The following is a 17,501-nucleotide window of genomic DNA, read 5'->3' on the forward strand; positions in this document are numbered from 1 at the left end:
GGTTAGGAACTGAGCATTCTAATGAAATTGTAGATCTTTCTATGTGGAAAGATCCCTGGAGATGAACGTGCTGGACAGAATTCGCACAGAAGATTTCCCTTGCTTTGAGTGCACATAGAATGAGAGTCAGAGATTTGGTTCTCTGATGTCCTTTTTTCCTGCCTTACTTTTAAAACCTTGTATTAACCGTGGCTTCAAATATTCTTATTTTAGCAGGTATATTAATGGGCTGTGTTTGACCTATCTGAGTAGTTCCTGGTTTAGATAAGACTTAAAGAAATCATTCATCATTATAAAATTTTTGACCTTTGCAACCATGAGTACTGAAGTTCTCTGTGCCTTATTGAATACAATGAGAGCTTGGGTAGGGGTGGGCGTAGGGGGAGAACAGCTGGCTGCATTGAGACCTGGAGAATGGCAGCAGGTACTCTGGACACGCTGCTCCTCTTTCCACCTTTCCCCTGAGCATCTGATTTGTTGCTGATCCCAAATCTTCTGGGTCAGTATTGCAGAGTGTTAGGAGAATGGATGCTCGTGGATCCGGTGTGTACACCGGTTGAAGAATAACAGCCGCCACACCTAACGTAAGCGCAAGCAAGTGTGGATTTATCGAAGAGGAAAGAACTCCTGACAGCAGGTGGGGTCCAAGGGAGGACGCCCATTTACTCCAGCCTTGTCTATGACTATACACTGCCAGATTTCCTGTTGTCCAATGTGTCAGACTATTGATTAGGCACTATGTGGTCTGGAATTTTTTCTGGTTGTTTTTCGGCTCCCTAATGATCCTGTAACCAGATCTAACTCTAGGTGGTAGCTAGCTCAGCAACACTTCAGTAAAACACTTCAATTTTTCTGGGAGCTGCTTTGTATCTTCTGTTCCTATATTGTTTAAAATCACTGTCCCGTGTCTCAGCCTTTCCCATTCCCCAAGTTCTCCTGGTCTCAGTTCCTCTCAAGAGCACATAGGACTGCACCCTCAAGGGCACAAAACAGAAAAAGACACCCTTACTTTGTTATTCTTTGGTGCGCGGTCAGATTTTTCTACGTCAGGGTAAATTTAATATTTCACCCACATGATTTCCTATGCCAACCTGGTCCATGCCTTATTCCAACGTTTACTCAATCGGCATCACATAAAATCATGATTTAACTATAGTGCCACAGTAAATGTTGTTTGTTTGCTCTGCCCTTGAAAGGCAGCAGGGTCTATGTCAAGGCTTCCACTATTAAGGTTCAGACTGTTTCTTCTATTAGCCTGGGGACTATTGGACGTAAAGCATGATTGGTTTACAATGAACATCATGGTAATGTTGGAGTTGTGTGGAGTTAGTGCGGGGTCCTGGGCTTCACTCTGGGAAAGGTTTTGTTATAGGGCAGCCCCGATACAAAACGGGGTGCCTGACTGTGGGTCCTCACCCGCGCGCTTAAAAGGACTTATCAATGCTCTACTGCAGGCACACGCGAAAGGTTAATAAAAGGTTTATTTACAAGGGAAGGGCAAATGAGGAAATGTACAGCTCAGGGAGAAAAGTGGGAGACACAGTTTTAAATGCATCCTACCCGATCTGCTGATCTGGAATCCCAAATGGCACTTTGAGAGCTGGCTGCGAGCCAGAGACCGAGCGCCCCCAAGGCCCACGTGTTTGGTTTTTATACCAAACCTGGCTGCTTAACTCCACCCTCAGGTCCCAGCCACCTTCCCTTTGGTGGTGACGGGATTTGTCTTTCCCAATGTTCTGATGGCTTTGGTCTGGAGTGGGGGTGGAGTCCACAAAGCCTGTATGGGATTAGTGCAGGACATCCTTTCCCCCTAACAATTTCACCAGAGCTCCCCTTTCAGCGGCATGCAGCGAGTTCCCCAGGTGAGTTTCTCCATGAGACAGAGATGTTAGCTATATTTAAAGAACAGTTTTATTTGGGAAAGGGAAAGGGACAGGTTTTGCTGAGAGAGGCCTGCATGGTTGCAGGCAGGCAGCCTTGAGGAGAGCGGCCTCCACTGAGGGAGGTCAGTGAAGAGAAGTCCCGGCATGGTACAGGTCACGGTCAGGCAGGAGGCTGCTGCCCTGCAGAGGGAGAGAGTTGGTGAGAAGAGGCACCTGCATAGTCACAGGTGGGCAGTAGGAATGCCACCCGAGCCTGTGCAGAGACTGTGCTGATATAGTCCTCTTCTCTTGGAAGGGGTCACTCCTCCATGGAGTGGCCTGCTGGTTGCTGATGTTGGGTAACAGGCAAAACTCGAAGGGGATCAGAGATTCCAGGGTGGGCCCAATCTCCATATCTTTACCCTCAGGCCTGTGTTCCACACCCTAGAGGGTCCCAATCTCTGCAGCTGGGTTAAAGGTCATGTTATTCCCCTTGACCCCCATCTCCTAATGTGAGTCAGGTTTTAATCTTGTGAGGCCTCCTTTCCAGTTTTTCTATTCTGTCCTCCATTAGTAACACTGATATTGTCTGTGCAAGGAAACTCCCCCCTCTACTCCCCAAACTTTGGAACAATATTCTCTCCCCATCTCTTAATGATTCCGAAATCGCAGGTTTTCAGGCCTAGTCTCCCAGCCAGGAACGGATCCCAGGCTGCAGGGGCAGCGCTGAGCCCCAGACACTAGACTATCACGGGTTGGCGTCTCACGAAGCAGCAGCAAGAACTTTGCAGACGCTCAGGTAAGCAAGTGAGAAGGGGCAGATTTGTTTAGAGAAAGAAAAAGTTTATTGAGGAAAAAAGGAACAGAAGTAAAGTGGGACTCCCGGGCTGTTGGAACCAGGCCAGGGAGAAGCAAGAGAGCTGAAAGTGGAGCCGTGCCTCAGGGAATATATCCCCTCTTTCCCTAATTATTTTAAAGCTCCACCAGTCTCTTTGTGATTGGTAAGGTCTTGGTGGTCTTACTGCCTAAATGTCTCTGTGCCCAGAACTAAGGCTCTGTGTCACAGCCCTTATCATTTTTCTTCATTGTCCTTGATTTGGAATGTCCTGTTAACCTTAGTCCCGGGGTGTTAGATTAGTCCCCTTTAGAATTTGTTGCCCTTATCTCTGGAGCCTTCCTTAACTCTCCTGAAGTCCCTGCACTGCCCTTGAGGCTACCTGATTATCCCCAACTTGCCCTAGGACTCATTACCACATGATCCCAAACCAGACCAATAATTATATTTTATCCCTTTGGCTTCCCTCACAAACATATAATCCAAATTTGAACAATGGGAAGCACTCATGAGGATTTTCTCTGTTAGTGTAACAGGGTGGTCCCCAGAAAAGGGTGAGGTTCCAGGTTTCCTGCCCCACCCAAAGGAGGGTGATGCAGAGCAGGGAGAGAAGAAGCTGCAGGGGAGACTGAGGAAGGAAGGAAGCAGGATGGAGAGCCAGAAGGAGACCTGGAGGGGGCAGATGGAGCAGAGAGACACATGAAGAAACTGCACTTGCCTTTTGGTCGTGAACTGGTTGACACAGATGTGGGTGAGAGACCGGTGGGGAGGTGACAATGGTGGTTTTTGTCTTGATTTTGATTTTGCTCTTTTCCTTCCAGACTTGTCTGGTTGTTTCTGATCCTTTTCTGTGGGTCCCCACTGGAAGATGCTTTAGACTTGTGGCAGGCTTTGGGGCCTTGCTCTGGGCCAATCCCATTTGGATGGGCTTTTACCCACGTGGGGACGGGTAACTTTGGGTGCTTGATTTAGAAACTATATTCTTTGCCTTTCCTGTATTGTTTCCTAATTGTATTGTATTTCCTAATTGTGTTGATGCGGCTGATGGCAGAACTTATTTAGAGCAGGCAGGTTTGCGGGGTCTGGGCTGCCCCTCTCCCTGCCCTGTAACACCAGAACTAGCAAAATCATTTATTTTATCCTGCTCATTTGTGAACTATAAAAACTATGTCTCAGAGTTGCCAGTGTCTTCCCAGATACAGGAAATCCCCAGACAACGATAAGAGCAGAATATCTCATTTCAGGTTCTATATCTGAAGGTCCTGCAGCTGCCCTGCCTAAACCTCCCCTTTGTGAGCCAAACCGATAATTTTCAAGGAAACCACTTTTGTTTAGCTTATGTTGGGTTTCTGTAAAATATGAGTCCTACTGCACAGCAGACTCCCAAGAGCTTATTTTATAAACTAGCTTGTCAATTTAAATATTTATGCTAAGAAATATAACTGCCAAGTGGATTGGAATATTACTGTAGGCTGGTTAGCTCATACTCTTTCTTCCCTAGAGGATGGCCTACGTGGGAAGCCAAATTATGATGAAAAGGTTGTTTCACAATGTCAGGATAAAAGGAGTAGGTCAATCTCAGGGGGCTCTTTTTAGAAGCCATGGCACTTGAGGGACATAATGTCAGTTAAGTAGGGCAGAACAATTCTGCAAACAAGGCCTTTCTCTCTTGCATAATTCTTAGTGGCATATTGACAAATTCTTTTTTTCAATTTTTCACTTTAATGTTTCTTATCAGTCACCAAGTGATTCCAGCCCCTTTTTCAGATATCATGTAATTTTATACCTTTATGACTTCTCATTGCCCTCACCAACCCCCTCCTAAACTCCTCACTGCGTTTTTCTTCTCTGATTGTAGAAATCCTCCTAGTCTTTTAGGACCTACCAGCACACATCAATTCCTCTATGAGACAATCTGATTTTTTCACAAATCAAAGTTTAATTCCAGCCTCTCCTGTGTTCCCCTTCAGGAGCAAATTACACTCATTTTGCAGTATTGCAAAACGTTGTGTATCTGATGGAGGATAAGAATGGAAAACTTGGAAAGGAGGTGCCAAACTGTTGTAGAGCAACCCCGATACAAAACGGGGTGCCTGACTGTGGGTCCTCACCCGCGCGCTTAAAAGGACTTATCAATGCTCTACTGCAGGCACACGTGAAAGGTTAATAAAAGGTTTATTTACAAAGGGAAGGGGAAATGAGGAAATGTACAGCTCTGGGAGAAAAGTGGGAGACAAAGTTTTAAATGAGTCCTACCCGATCCGCCGATTAGGAATCCCAAAATGGCGCTCTGAGAGCTGGCCGCCAGCCAGGAGCCGTGAAGCCAGGAGGCGAGCGATCGCGAGCCAGAGAGCCCAAGGCCCATGTGTTTGGTTTTTTATATCCAACCTGGCTGCCCAACTCCACCCTCAGGTCCCAGCCACCCTCCCTTGGTGGTGATGGGATTTGTCTTTCCCAGAGTCTTGATGGCTTTAGTCTGGAGTGGGGGTGGAGTCCACAAAGCCTGTATGGGATTAACTCAGGACATCACTTCCCCATAAAAAAAGACCAGAAACCTGGCTCACACAATACCGGGAGCTGGAGATGGGGGTAGACATGATTAACATAGTCATTAAACTATTAGGGGGAAATGAACCAGCTAAAGAAACTTAAAATCCTTAAGCACCAAGGCACAGACCCAAGCAAAGTGTCAGACTGCATTTAGTGTCATAGGTCAAAGTCCAGATGTAAAGCTAAGGAGATTGAGGGTCATTTTAGAATGTCAGGTCCCTTGCAAATTCTACATATTTAATCAGACTCAACAACAAACAAACTACCCACAAAGGAACAAGCCCCTCCCAAGAGAAGACTCTATCAGTGCCATCTCTGCACTGGCACAGGGCAGCAGTCCTTCTGCCCACTGTGCAGGGGCTTCTCTTCATCAATCTTTTCCCTCTATAGCGTGGCCACCTCCTGCCTGCTCGTGACCTGCACCATGCAGGGGCTTCTCTTTACTGACCTCCCTCAATGGAGGCAGCTCTCCTCAAGGCCGCCTGCCTGTGTGACTACGCAGGCCTCTCTTTTAGCAAACCTGTTTGTTTTTGTGGGCAGCTCCTTCTGCCCACTTGTGTCTGGGCAAGAGTCCTTTATTCTTCCCTCTCTTTTCCATAATAAATACACCTTTAGAATGTAACTAATGTCTCTGTGTCATGGAGAAACTTGCCTGGGAAACTCAGTGGAGCCACTGAAAGGGGTGCTCCAGTGAAACTTCCCAAAGTGAACCCTAGGACCCCGCTCTCTGAAGCCAACATCTCTGAAAACAACCTCATATCCTTCTAGATTTTTAGTTCTTTGAGGACAGGGATTCAATCTATGCCTTTTTTCTAATCCCCAGTTTCTAATACAGTTCACTAAAATAGTATGTCCATAAAATAAGTGTTCTTGGTGGGCTATATTAGCATGAGTTATTGCAGTATATTTGTTATTACTTACAGGGTGTTGTATTGCACAGGACTTTTGTGGTGACATTTAACAGAAAGTCAACCTAAATGAAAAGAGTTTGGGTAAGGATCTCAGATGTAGGCTTGAGAAGCCAAATGATGGGACAGGCAGTGACTCACAAGGGTTGAAGTCACCTGTTTTCTTTTTTTTTTTCCTCTAATTTTTTAAAAAGATTTATTTATTTATGCATACAAGAACTAGGGTGTAAGCCAGAGGTGAGGGGGTGAAAGGATTCACCAGAGAGTGGGGAGCAGAACAGGCAGGTCTACTGAAATACACTGCTGAGGGGAACAGCAGGAGAGGCAGGAGAGGTCTGCTGCACCATGTGGATCAAACTCTTGATGCAGTTGCTGCACCTCCCCCTGCAGTGACCCTTAGGGCTAATGGCTTGCGCCACGGTCCCTAGGTCCGGCTGGGCAACCAGCGCGCAGGCGGAGAACAGCAAAACCCCCTGAAGATATACTTGCTGCACCTCCTCCTGCAGTGACCTCTAGGAATCCCTAGGTCCGGCTGGGCAACCAGCGCGCAGGAGGAGAACAGCAAAAAACCGCCCGAAGACATAGATAAGACGGAAGCCTGTTGAAAGATAACGACCACCAGGAGCCAGTACAGGAATGCTGTCCGCTCGGAAACTTATCTCACCTTCTCTAGACCCACAAACTTTATTCTAATACAACTGTCTCTCTAAAATCTTTTCTCTTTCTCTGTTTAAAAGGTCATTGGTTTGCCGATTAAAAAAGAACATAAGAAATCTAATAACTAGGCTGATTCAAATGAAACGTTACTAAACTCTGTGTATTAATTGAACTGCTAGCTTAATAATTTCTCCGTTGTATACTTAGCCTTGTTTGTATTAATCTAAATGAAAAAAATATTACATTGTGAAAAGTAAAATTCACCCGTGTTAATTATTAGTAATAGTGAGTAGTTAAAACAAAAAGTAATCATATAAAACAAAAAGAAAAATTAATAGCCTAACTACTTAGGAATGTGCCTGGGTCCAGATGTAAATCACTGCCCTGTCAAAGATAAGCTAAACCTATAAGCAAGCTGATTTCTTCACTGATGTTCGCCATTCCTATGCTTTTAGAAAACATATATATACTGGTCACCAACTCAAATAAAATTACACTCAGATTTTCACTCTTGAAGTGTGTCTGTTTGTCATTTCTTTAACCGAATCCCTGACCACCCTGCGCAGTCTCTCAACCCTGAGACGGCCTCATCGTCTACTGCTGTGCTGGTCCGCGGCAGCAGTGACTGGCAATAACTTGATAGCACTGTCTTTAACCCTTGCACCACCAGAGAGGCCCCTGAAGGAACCTGTTTCAGGATTATGGGCACCTGGGGACTTCCCTTTCTCCCTGTATGTCTCCCACATACCACTACAGCTCAGCTTCTTCCTCACACTGTGTAATGTGAGTGCTGACAGTCTTAGAGCTTCTTGTCTCATAATATTAGCTACTGACAAGGAACTGAAATCCACCAACTTGAGATGGAAAATTCTTAAAGAAGTATGTGGGATTGTATGGTAGGTTGTGGCATTGGCCCCAATTCTTCACTTCTTCCTTTATCTTTTGACTGTGAAGTCCTTTTCTTTGTTGCAAGCTAAAAATAAATTCTCAATGATAGTTAACAAAGAGTTTTTGAGATAAGTCTTTGAACCTGAGAAGCTATCCAACAGATTGTACTCTGTGAGATCAGTTCCAATAAACACAAGTTTGAATTTAGTTTGTATTGGTAGCAATAGTGAGTCAATTATATAAAGAATATAATTATTCTTGATGGGTGGGGCTTCTAGTTCTAAGTTGTCCTGACCTAAAGTTATGTTGATGCTAGAGAAGTCAATAAAGGATTAATCTCTTCCTTTTGACTGAATGTCCTTCAGAGATGCAAAGGCTGGGTACCCAGTGTTAAATCTTCTTTATCTGGCTCCTTGGCCATCAGTGAGTGTGAAAATTCTAGCTTTACCTTAAGGTGTCAGATTCTTTTTTTCCTAAGATTTATTTATTTATGCATACAAGAACTGGGGTACAGGCCAGAGGTGCGGGGGGTGAGAGGATCCACCAGAGACAGAGTGGTAAACAGAACATGCAGACGGAGTGAAATACACTGCTGAGGGTGTTAGGGGGAAAAGGATGTCCTAAAGCTAATTCCATACAGGCTTTGTGGACTCCACCCCCACCCCAGGCCAAAGCCAAAGACACTGGGAACTCCAAATCCCATCACCACCAAAGGGAAGGTGGCTGGGACCTGAGGGTGGGGTTAAGCAGCCAGGTTAGTATAAAGCCAGACACGTGAACTTTGGAGGGTTTCCCCCAATTTGGCTCCCCGCCAGCTTGCAGCGTCCGGCCAGCTCCGAGAGTGACTTTGGGTTTCCAGGTCGGTGGATCGGGCAGGACACATTAAAGACTTTATTTCCCTATTTTCTCCCTGAGTTGTACATTTTCCTTATTTCCTTTTCCCTGGTAAATAAACCTTTTATTAACCTTTTGTGTGTGCCTGTAGTGGAGGATTAATAAGTCCCTTTTAAGCGCGCGGGTGAGGACCCACAGCCAGGCAACCCGTTCAATATCGGGGCTGCCCTATAACAAAACTCGTGCTGCAGAGGCTGTGGATTGTTCATAGTCATGTGCTTAACCCCTTGAGCTACCAGGGAGGCCCACGGCATCAGATTCTTGCTTATAGAATGGATCCTGTGAAGATGGCTTTGCTCTCTGTTACCTGCTATGCCAGGGTTGGTGGTGGTGGCGAACCCCAGAAAAATTGTATAATATAGTCACATTGCCTTTAATTTTGTTTGGGAAGTCCTCAGAAAAGAGAAACTGTATTTTCCACTTCTTTACTATGTTTAGATGAGATGGAGAGTAAAGTGAGCTGACTCTGAGCCAGGGACTTTAGGAAGCATCTTGCTTCCATCTGTGCTTATTTTCTTTGAATATTCACAAGAAGGGCATGGCAAGGCTTGTCCTCAGATCACCAAAGGGCAGGGCATCCCCTGGTGGCACAGCGGTTGAGCGCTGGGCTGCGAAGCTGCCCGCAGCCTCTGCAGTGCCGTTTCAATCCCCTGCCGCTGGCGAGGGTCCCACATGGCTCTCAGACCTCTCCTGCCGCCCGCTGCTCCCCTCAGCAGTGTATTTCCTCAGTCTGCCTATTCTGTTCCCTGCTCTGGCTCTGGTGAATTCTCTCACCCTCCCGCGCTTCTGACTGTACCTAGTGTTTGTATAAATAAATAAATAAATAAATCTTAAAAAAAAAAAATAAGGGCAGAAGAGACCTATGGAATACAGCCACCTAGCATCTTAATTGCATCTACTGGCTACAGCTGACCCAGCTACATGAACCAGTTCAGCCAAAGTCAGCCCAGTCTCCATCAACCACAACTCATGTACTGCCCAGATCCGTGAAGTATATGAGTGTGTTTTAATCCACTGAGTTGTTAATCCAGCATTTTTGTGGCAATAACTCATTGATACAAAGTCTCAGCTTTATACCTTCCTAGATATATCACCCAGGGCAAAATGCCTAATCATCTGAATTTTCCTGTCCACTTCTGCAATATAGAGATATTAACATTACCTATATTATTAGAAATGTTGAGAGAATGAGTTAAAATGTACAATGATTAGTACATAAAAACACTATTATATTATTGTTATTACTGTTTAATATACCCACCCCCAAACAGTCTTAGCCAGCAGGGGTCCTATGGCCAGCAAGAGCTTCACTGCAGACAGAGGGACAAAGGTTTATAAGGGAGAAGCTCCCAATTACTGAGATGGTTGGAGAATCATTCCTCTGAAGGAGAAGATGCTGGTTCCATGTCAAGATGGGAGTAGGTTGGAAAGACAAACAAGAAGAATGTAACAATGTATTGTAGTTTTTTCTCAATTCATAGTTTCATTGGTGAACTCATTTTTTTAATAATTTTTTTACAGATTTATTTATTTATTTATACAAGAACTGGGGTATAGGCCAGATGCGTGGGAGGGTGAGAGGATTCACCAGAAACAGAGCGGGGAGCAGAACAGGCAGAGCTGACGAAATACACTGCTGAGGGGAGCAGCCGGCAAGACAGGAGAGGTCTGTGCGCCATGTGGGACCCTCGCTGGCCGGCGGGGATAGAACTGGCGCTGCAGAGGCTGCGAACAGCTTCACAGGGCGGCGCTCTACCGCCTGCGCCACCAAGGTAGGCCCTCATTGGTGAACTCTTAATCACAGGTAACGGTTTCAGATACCTAGCACAGAGCTGGAAGAACAGGGCATATTGTCCCTTCTCCTTACTAGGCACTTAGTCACAGAAATTACAAACTTAGCTTTATTTAAATCCTTTGAATATTCAAGAAAGAAAATAGTAATTCCCATTTCCCAGTGTGGGTTTAGGAATTAAATAAGATGATGTATGTAAAGCAATTGGTGTGTTATATGACATAGCAGGTGTTCAATAAGCGGTAGTTTTGTCGGTGCTGCTGTTATTTTTTTTTTCTCCTTTTTATTTGGTTTGAAACCTGGGACTGCTGTTATTCTTAACTCCTTCCATGATATGCTGTTTCTCATTAGTTTCCATTCAAATGGGAATCTTCCTGACCTGGCCACCTTCATTTCTGTGGTTCTTTCCACTGACTGCAGCCTAAAGAACATCTTATTACAATCATGTCTGTGAAGTCTGAGTTTAAGCCAGCTGCCTCTATTTTAGCACAGTTAATGTTGAATGTCCATGTGCCTAGTTTTTTCAAAGGTAACAGGCTTGGAAGAAACCTTGTGCTATCTGATCTGGAAATACTTTCAGTGCAGAATCTGAATTGCAATGCTGTTATTAAAACCCGCAAATGATGAACAATGGTAAGTGTGACACTAACTCCCTCTTTTTCTCTTCTTGACTGACACTCTTAACTGATGCTGATTCACTGTGCTGAACTGTAATTGGTATGGGCCTGGAGATGCAGGGTGTTCACTAATAGAACTTTTAGGAAATTGCTCATTATTCCTGTGATTTTAGGAAATAAAAACCCAATTAATTTGCAAGTCCAAGAAAGAAAGAACAACAAGTAGTTTTCCTTCAGCAACAATAAGCAGGGGAAAAGCCAATGAGACTCAGTTTTCTACACAAGATTACAATCCGATGGGAGTGTATTTGTCCCTTCTCATCTCCATTCCAAGCAGCAAACAGAAGCAAGCTACTTCTTACTAAGAGGAAGATGAAGGTGCCTTTCCAAGCACTTCCCTTTCCAAGGCTGACCTTTTCAAGCACTAGAAGCAATTGCCCTTTGTCACACCACAGGCTGGTGCCAAGATGAGCCAGAAAAAAAGCAGGTAGTATTTATGTAAAGGAAGTAGATAAACAAAGAAAATTTATCATGTCTCTATGTGAAGTTAAATAAACTACTAGTCATAATTTTAGATATTTTCTTTGGGCAAAGACAGATACCTGGAAGATAGATACATAAACAATTTTAATCCTGGTGTGTATAAGTCTGAATGTGTGGTGTGTAGGAATGGGGGCAGAGAATTGGGGAGGTTTTAAGAGGAGCACAGTGGTGAGGATGTTCTAAAAGGTGACTGTATGTCAGGAAAGTGGAATCATCTGCACAAAGGATTGTCCTGGTGCCTAGCTGTTAATTAGATCATCAGAGGTGACGGGAAGTTGTCAGCAGGCTTAGGCATCTAGCATGTCTATAGAAATGCCACTGCTCTTACTATCCCTGGAAGAAAATGGTGAATTCTCACACTGGTGAATTCTCAGACTGGCTTCCATGAACTATGAGGGTGCTGTTATCAGACAAAACCAGTGGTTCTGGTGCCTGGAGTATATTCCACTGGTTTTGCATAGAAGACATGATCAATGGCTGTTTTTGAAAGATCTTGATTTTAGGTAAATTTACTTTCCCATTGTGAGTGCCATGCTATCAGAAAGACAAATTAATTTAACATGAGTGACTTACTGCTCCCTTATAAATTACTTTCCAATTGTTTTTAATAGCATCTCTTTATCTCTAGCACAAGAAAACACAGTTGACCTTTAACAGTCTCTTTTATAAATGAACCCAATAGCAGTTCAGCTTTTCCTCTTTCAGATCTTTATCCCCTGGCACCTTGAATCCAAGCTCATCTGAATGCAGGTCCAGCTGTCTCTCTAATGGTATCTATCCATTAATTAAACACTCTGCTTAACAGCTTGCATGCTAGCAGCTGTAAAGGATGAGAAGGCAGTTTTCCTTTAATCTACAAATATTTATTTTCTTTTGGGGGGATTGACTGGGAAAAGATTAAGTGTATAGAAGGATAACCAGATTTTGGAGAATGTGTGTGTTGTGGTAGAAGTGTCCTGCCGAGTCACATCAGGTGCATTTAGTAAGCAGAAAGGCTGGCTCCTAATCCCTGCAATAATAAATTATGAAGTGCTGGATAAAGCAAGCATCTACCTCCATCTGGACTGAGGAATAAGTCTGTATTCTCTGAGTATTTTAATGCGTGCATATGAATGAGTTTGCAGGGAGGAGTTAGTATAACTCAAATAGATTCAGACTCTGATATTTATGGGATCCTCTCTGCATAGAAGCCAGGTCACGGCTTGCATATTCTTATCCTGGCCCAATGCATTATGGGGACCTCCTTAATTCATTTACATTTTCCCTTGTTTCTTAGACTCATTTATCACTGAACTGTATAGAAACTGCCCTAGAATAACAAACTAATAGTGTTGGGTTTTGTAAAATATATTTTAAGTGTTATCTCAGTACAGATGTAGTATATGTATGTGGTACAATATTAGAAAATACAGACACGCAAAGCTAAGAGAATAAAAGGGTTACATTACAAATACCCAGATACTGCACAGTCAATATATTAGTTTGTATTTTTCCAGCTGCATGATTTTTTAGATCTATTTCTTTAATTAGCAATATTTATTTTTCCACTTTGGTGTATTTCTACCTCTTCAAGCACCAGACCATAGTCACACTTTTATGCTTTTCTTGAAAATGTCCTTTATATCTGCTTGGTTCAAATTAGGATCCAATGCAGAACCACATCTTGCCTTTAATTATTATGTCTCCTAGGTCTCTTTCATTGTACCCCAGTTCATCTTTTCATGTATAAATGTATTGGAAAGCATGTCCAGGACAAAGTCCCAAGACTGAGTTTCGGTTCCCTGAAGGCATGTGCAAGTAGTTTCAGGAAGGTGATCTCATGAAGTAGAAGTGAGGCAACATGAAAAAAATAGGAAGATGGAAATGCTACTAGAAAGATATGTTGCTGATGTTGTCACTATAAGGAATGGGACCGGGTTCTGCCAGGACTGTTGAAAGCATCCAGAACACCCCTGGAATTTTTCACCAAAGAGATAATGTATGAAGTATTTAGCTACCAATTACCCTTGGAAGGAGGACATTAACTTCTCTCTGCCTCCAGATGTTCTTATACATCTTAGAACTTGTACATCACCAGAAAAGGCCCTGGGCAAGAATGCAGAGTAGATCACAGAGCATCTATCCATTCCGACTGTGGCTGCCATGAGAAGTAGGCTCAGCATATGAGGAAGTCACCAGGAGCCACAGTCCCTGTTATGGATTTGTCTGTTTTTTTTTTCTTTCTTATTTTTATTCAATTTATTATTCTCTAGTGGCATTTCCTATGAAGAAAAAGTTATCTAAGGCTAGATATAGTTAAATTAAGCCTTTAGGGAAAAGAATGATTTGATTACTATTACTTACACATGTCTGCAAAGATGTGCAAACATCCTATATTTTATTATAATGAGATCAATTCGTCCAACAAACTTTCTGAGCACAGGATATTAAGATAAATGCTGAGGAAATAACCCTGTGCTAAAGTTTATGAAGATTTGTAAAGTAAAACGTGCTATAGTAGATTTTATGGAGTATAATGTTGGGTCAGGAGAGGAAGTAATCAATTCTCTCAAGATGATGAGGTTGCAGAGCAGGTAGAAGGGGAGAGAAAAGTCTTCATTAATGTAGTGATGCTTGATGCTGGGCTTTGAAAGATGAGTGGATGGTGAAGAGGGACCACCCACATCTATTTAAACCAGTCCACGACCAAAAGGCAAGTGCAGTTTCTTCACGTGTCTCTCAGCTCCATGTGCCTCCTCCAGGTCTCCTTCTGGCTCTCAATCCTGTTTCCTCCTTCCTCAGTCTCCCCTGTATCTTCTTCTCCTCTCTACTCAGCTCCACCCTCCTTTTGGGTGGGGAAGGAAACCTGGAACCTCCCCCTTTCCTGGGGAACACCCTGTTACACCTTCAGCAGTGTATTTCAGTCAATCTGCCAGTTCTGCTCCCCACTCAGTCTCTGGTGAATCCTCTCACCCCCCACATCTCTGGCCTGCACCCCAGCTCTTGTATGCACAAATAAATAATTCTTTAAAAAAAAAAGATAGAGACTAGAGTCCAAGATCAAATTGTCATAGTAAAGATGGCTAATAAGGCAGCATCTCCAGGTGCCTTTGCAGGTAGCAGCTATAAAGCAGAAGGCAGGAGCATATCAGATGGATGGTGGAAGATGCTTGTAGCGGCAGGAAATGGCCACAGTGCAGGTTTCTAGGATCCAGCAGACCGGGTAAAGGAGGAGTCAGAGTCCTCAGTGGTTTTGCAGGGTTTTATTGGGATTGCCAGGTACAGAGCAGGCAGGGGTACTGGGGGGCTGGGAGGCGCCAGCCTCCCAGCCCCAAGCAAGTGTTCAGTTTATCTGGGCTCTCCGGCCTTCTCTCTCTCTCTCTCTTCCCCCCTCTCCCCCACTTCTCTTTTGGCTTCTACTGGCGTCCCGGTGATGCCGCCCTTAAAATCACAGTGTTAAGCCCTTAAAAAGCACAGTCAGCCCAGGTGAATCCCATCTTCCTATGCCACACCCTATTCCAGGTGCCCGCCATCAGGCATGCATTCAGGACCGCAAGGATCCTGTTTGTTTTCATTATGGGTAAGATTCCCACGGGAAACATCTCATATGGGTAACATGAGAGATTCTCTACCTCTTTAATATTTGGGTGAGGCCTAGAAGATTTGCGTCATAAACCTTGACCAAATCAGGAGTATACTTGTGTAGGGTAAAGAAAATATCAGGCTTTTCTGCCCTTCCGCCATCGGGATAGATGATGGATCCTTGTCCTGAATGTGTTATAGGACAGGGAGAGGGGCAGCCCAAGCCCCACAAACCTGCCTATTCTAAATGGGTTCTGCCATCCGCCGCATCAACACAAAACATAGGAGACTTTAATGGGAAGGAACTTTAATTAAACTAGGAAACAACACAGGTAAGGCAAAGAGTCTAGTTTCTAAATGAAGGACCCAAAGTTACCCATCCCCTCATGGGTAAAAGTCCATCCATATGGGATTGGCCCAGAGCAAGGCCCCAAGGCCTGCCACAAGTCTAAAGCATCTTCCAGTGGAGACCCACAGAAAAGGGTCACAAACAACTGGACAAGCCCGGAAGGAAAAGAGCAAAATCAACATCAAGATAAAAGCTGCCATTGTCACCTCCCCATGGGTCTCACCCACATCTGTGTCACCCCGTCCACGACCAAAAGACAAGCGCAGCTTCTTCACGTGTCTCTAGGCTCCATGTGCCTCCTCCAGGTCTCCTGGCTCCATCCTGCTTCTTTCCTCAGTCTCTTCTCCAGCTTCTCCTCTTCCTGCTCAGCTCCACCCTCCCTTGGGTGGGGCAGCATTCTGAAAAATAGTCCATTATACTAGCCAAAAGAAAAAAAAATTGGAGCGTTAGCTAAAACAAGACAGTAAATATATCAAAATCACAGGGAAAAAATGTTAAAATGGTTCAACTTATGCAAAAACGAATTCTCTCAACCTTGATCCCAAACTTTAACAGCATAGCAAAAGTTTGCAAATTAAATTTACTTTTAAACCATTTTTCCTATTTTTGCATAAAATCACAGGGCAGAAATAACTAACAGCAATTTTTAGCTGGCTTTGTTGAAATACTCCATATAGGATCAGAGCGAACCATTGGCATCCAGTAGACGTAGGCTTCAGGTACAAAGTTAGTCTCATTAGACTCCACCTGGGCTTTTCTTTTTTTGAGGGTACCAGGGACTTTTTGTTGGCCGGGTTGTCCAGTCCTGCCAATGGAGGCAAGCTTCCTCACCTTTTTTGGAGGTCTCTGGAACCCTACAAACAAGGCAAACAGGTTCTCCTCTTCTTGGTTCAGCTCTGTTTCAACTTTCTGGAGGAGCTCCACACAAAGCCACACAATGAAACTTATGTCCAATTTTTTTGTTAAAACAGGCAAAATCCCTATGTAAGTTATGCAAAAACAGACTCTAAGATAAGTAGCAAAATTACTACCACTATTTGTATGCCGTGTTGGTATTAAGGGGAGAGAAAATGTGACAAGTTAGCTTTGCTGGAAAAAAAATTGCAACCTTTCTGCAGATTCTGGTTACTCAAAACAAAACAAAAACTTCATGGATTCAGGACAGAATGCATAAAAAAATTTCCAGTATTATGTCAAAGAAACCTTAGTAAATGTCAGGTGTATTTCCAGGTCTATTTAGTCCTTTGTAGGAAAGTTTTTTTACTCTCAACAGTTCCATCAATAGGAATTTGTTGAGACCTTTTTTCCCTATATTTTCAGAAACAATTTCTGTAGGTGTGAAACAATTGAATTATACAATATTACAAGGTGACAAGCACCATTGACAATTTACATACATACCAGATACTGAGAGGTTTTTTTTTATACACATTTTAGAAAACTACTGTTAACATTTTGTACATACCAAAGTTTTACCATTTTTCCAAGTGACAATGCTTCCCTTCCAGTGTTACTTCATTAGGTAAAAGCCAAATAGAACAAATTCATCTAATGCCTTCCCAGGAGGAAAAGGAGAAACTTCGTGGAGTGTCTCAGGAGCTCTACTGAGGTTTCACAAAATTTCCTTGCATCAGTCAAATGACAGGCTACCAAATTTGTACTTGAATTTAGATTTCTGGGAAGCTTTGCCATAAATATCAGAAAATTAACAGAAACAACAATATTCAATCTCTATGAAGGCACCGGCTTAGTTCAGTAGCACAATGTTGACAATCAAACCATAACCTTTAGTTTTTTTCATAACTGCAGACTTTTTTTTTTTCCCAACGTCTATGGGCACCACGTATACCAATTTTTTAACCTCTCTAGGCCAAGACAGACACAAGGACATACAACATATAGACAAAGACAGTTTTTTTTAGTTATGCCACGTAGAATATGTTATGTAACTGCAGTTTTACTCCATAGACTCAGAAAAAAAATATCAAAGTCCAAAAAAAAATGGAGTGTTGCTGGCAGAAAAATTTCCAGTTGTCATCCTATAA

The sequence above is a fragment of the Talpa occidentalis genome, unplaced genomic scaffold (genome assembly GCF_014898055.3).
Source record: "Talpa occidentalis isolate TD23 unplaced genomic scaffold, MPIMG_talOcc4v2.1, whole genome shotgun sequence".
Classification (NCBI taxonomy): domain Eukaryota; kingdom Metazoa; phylum Chordata; class Mammalia; order Eulipotyphla; family Talpidae; genus Talpa; species Talpa occidentalis.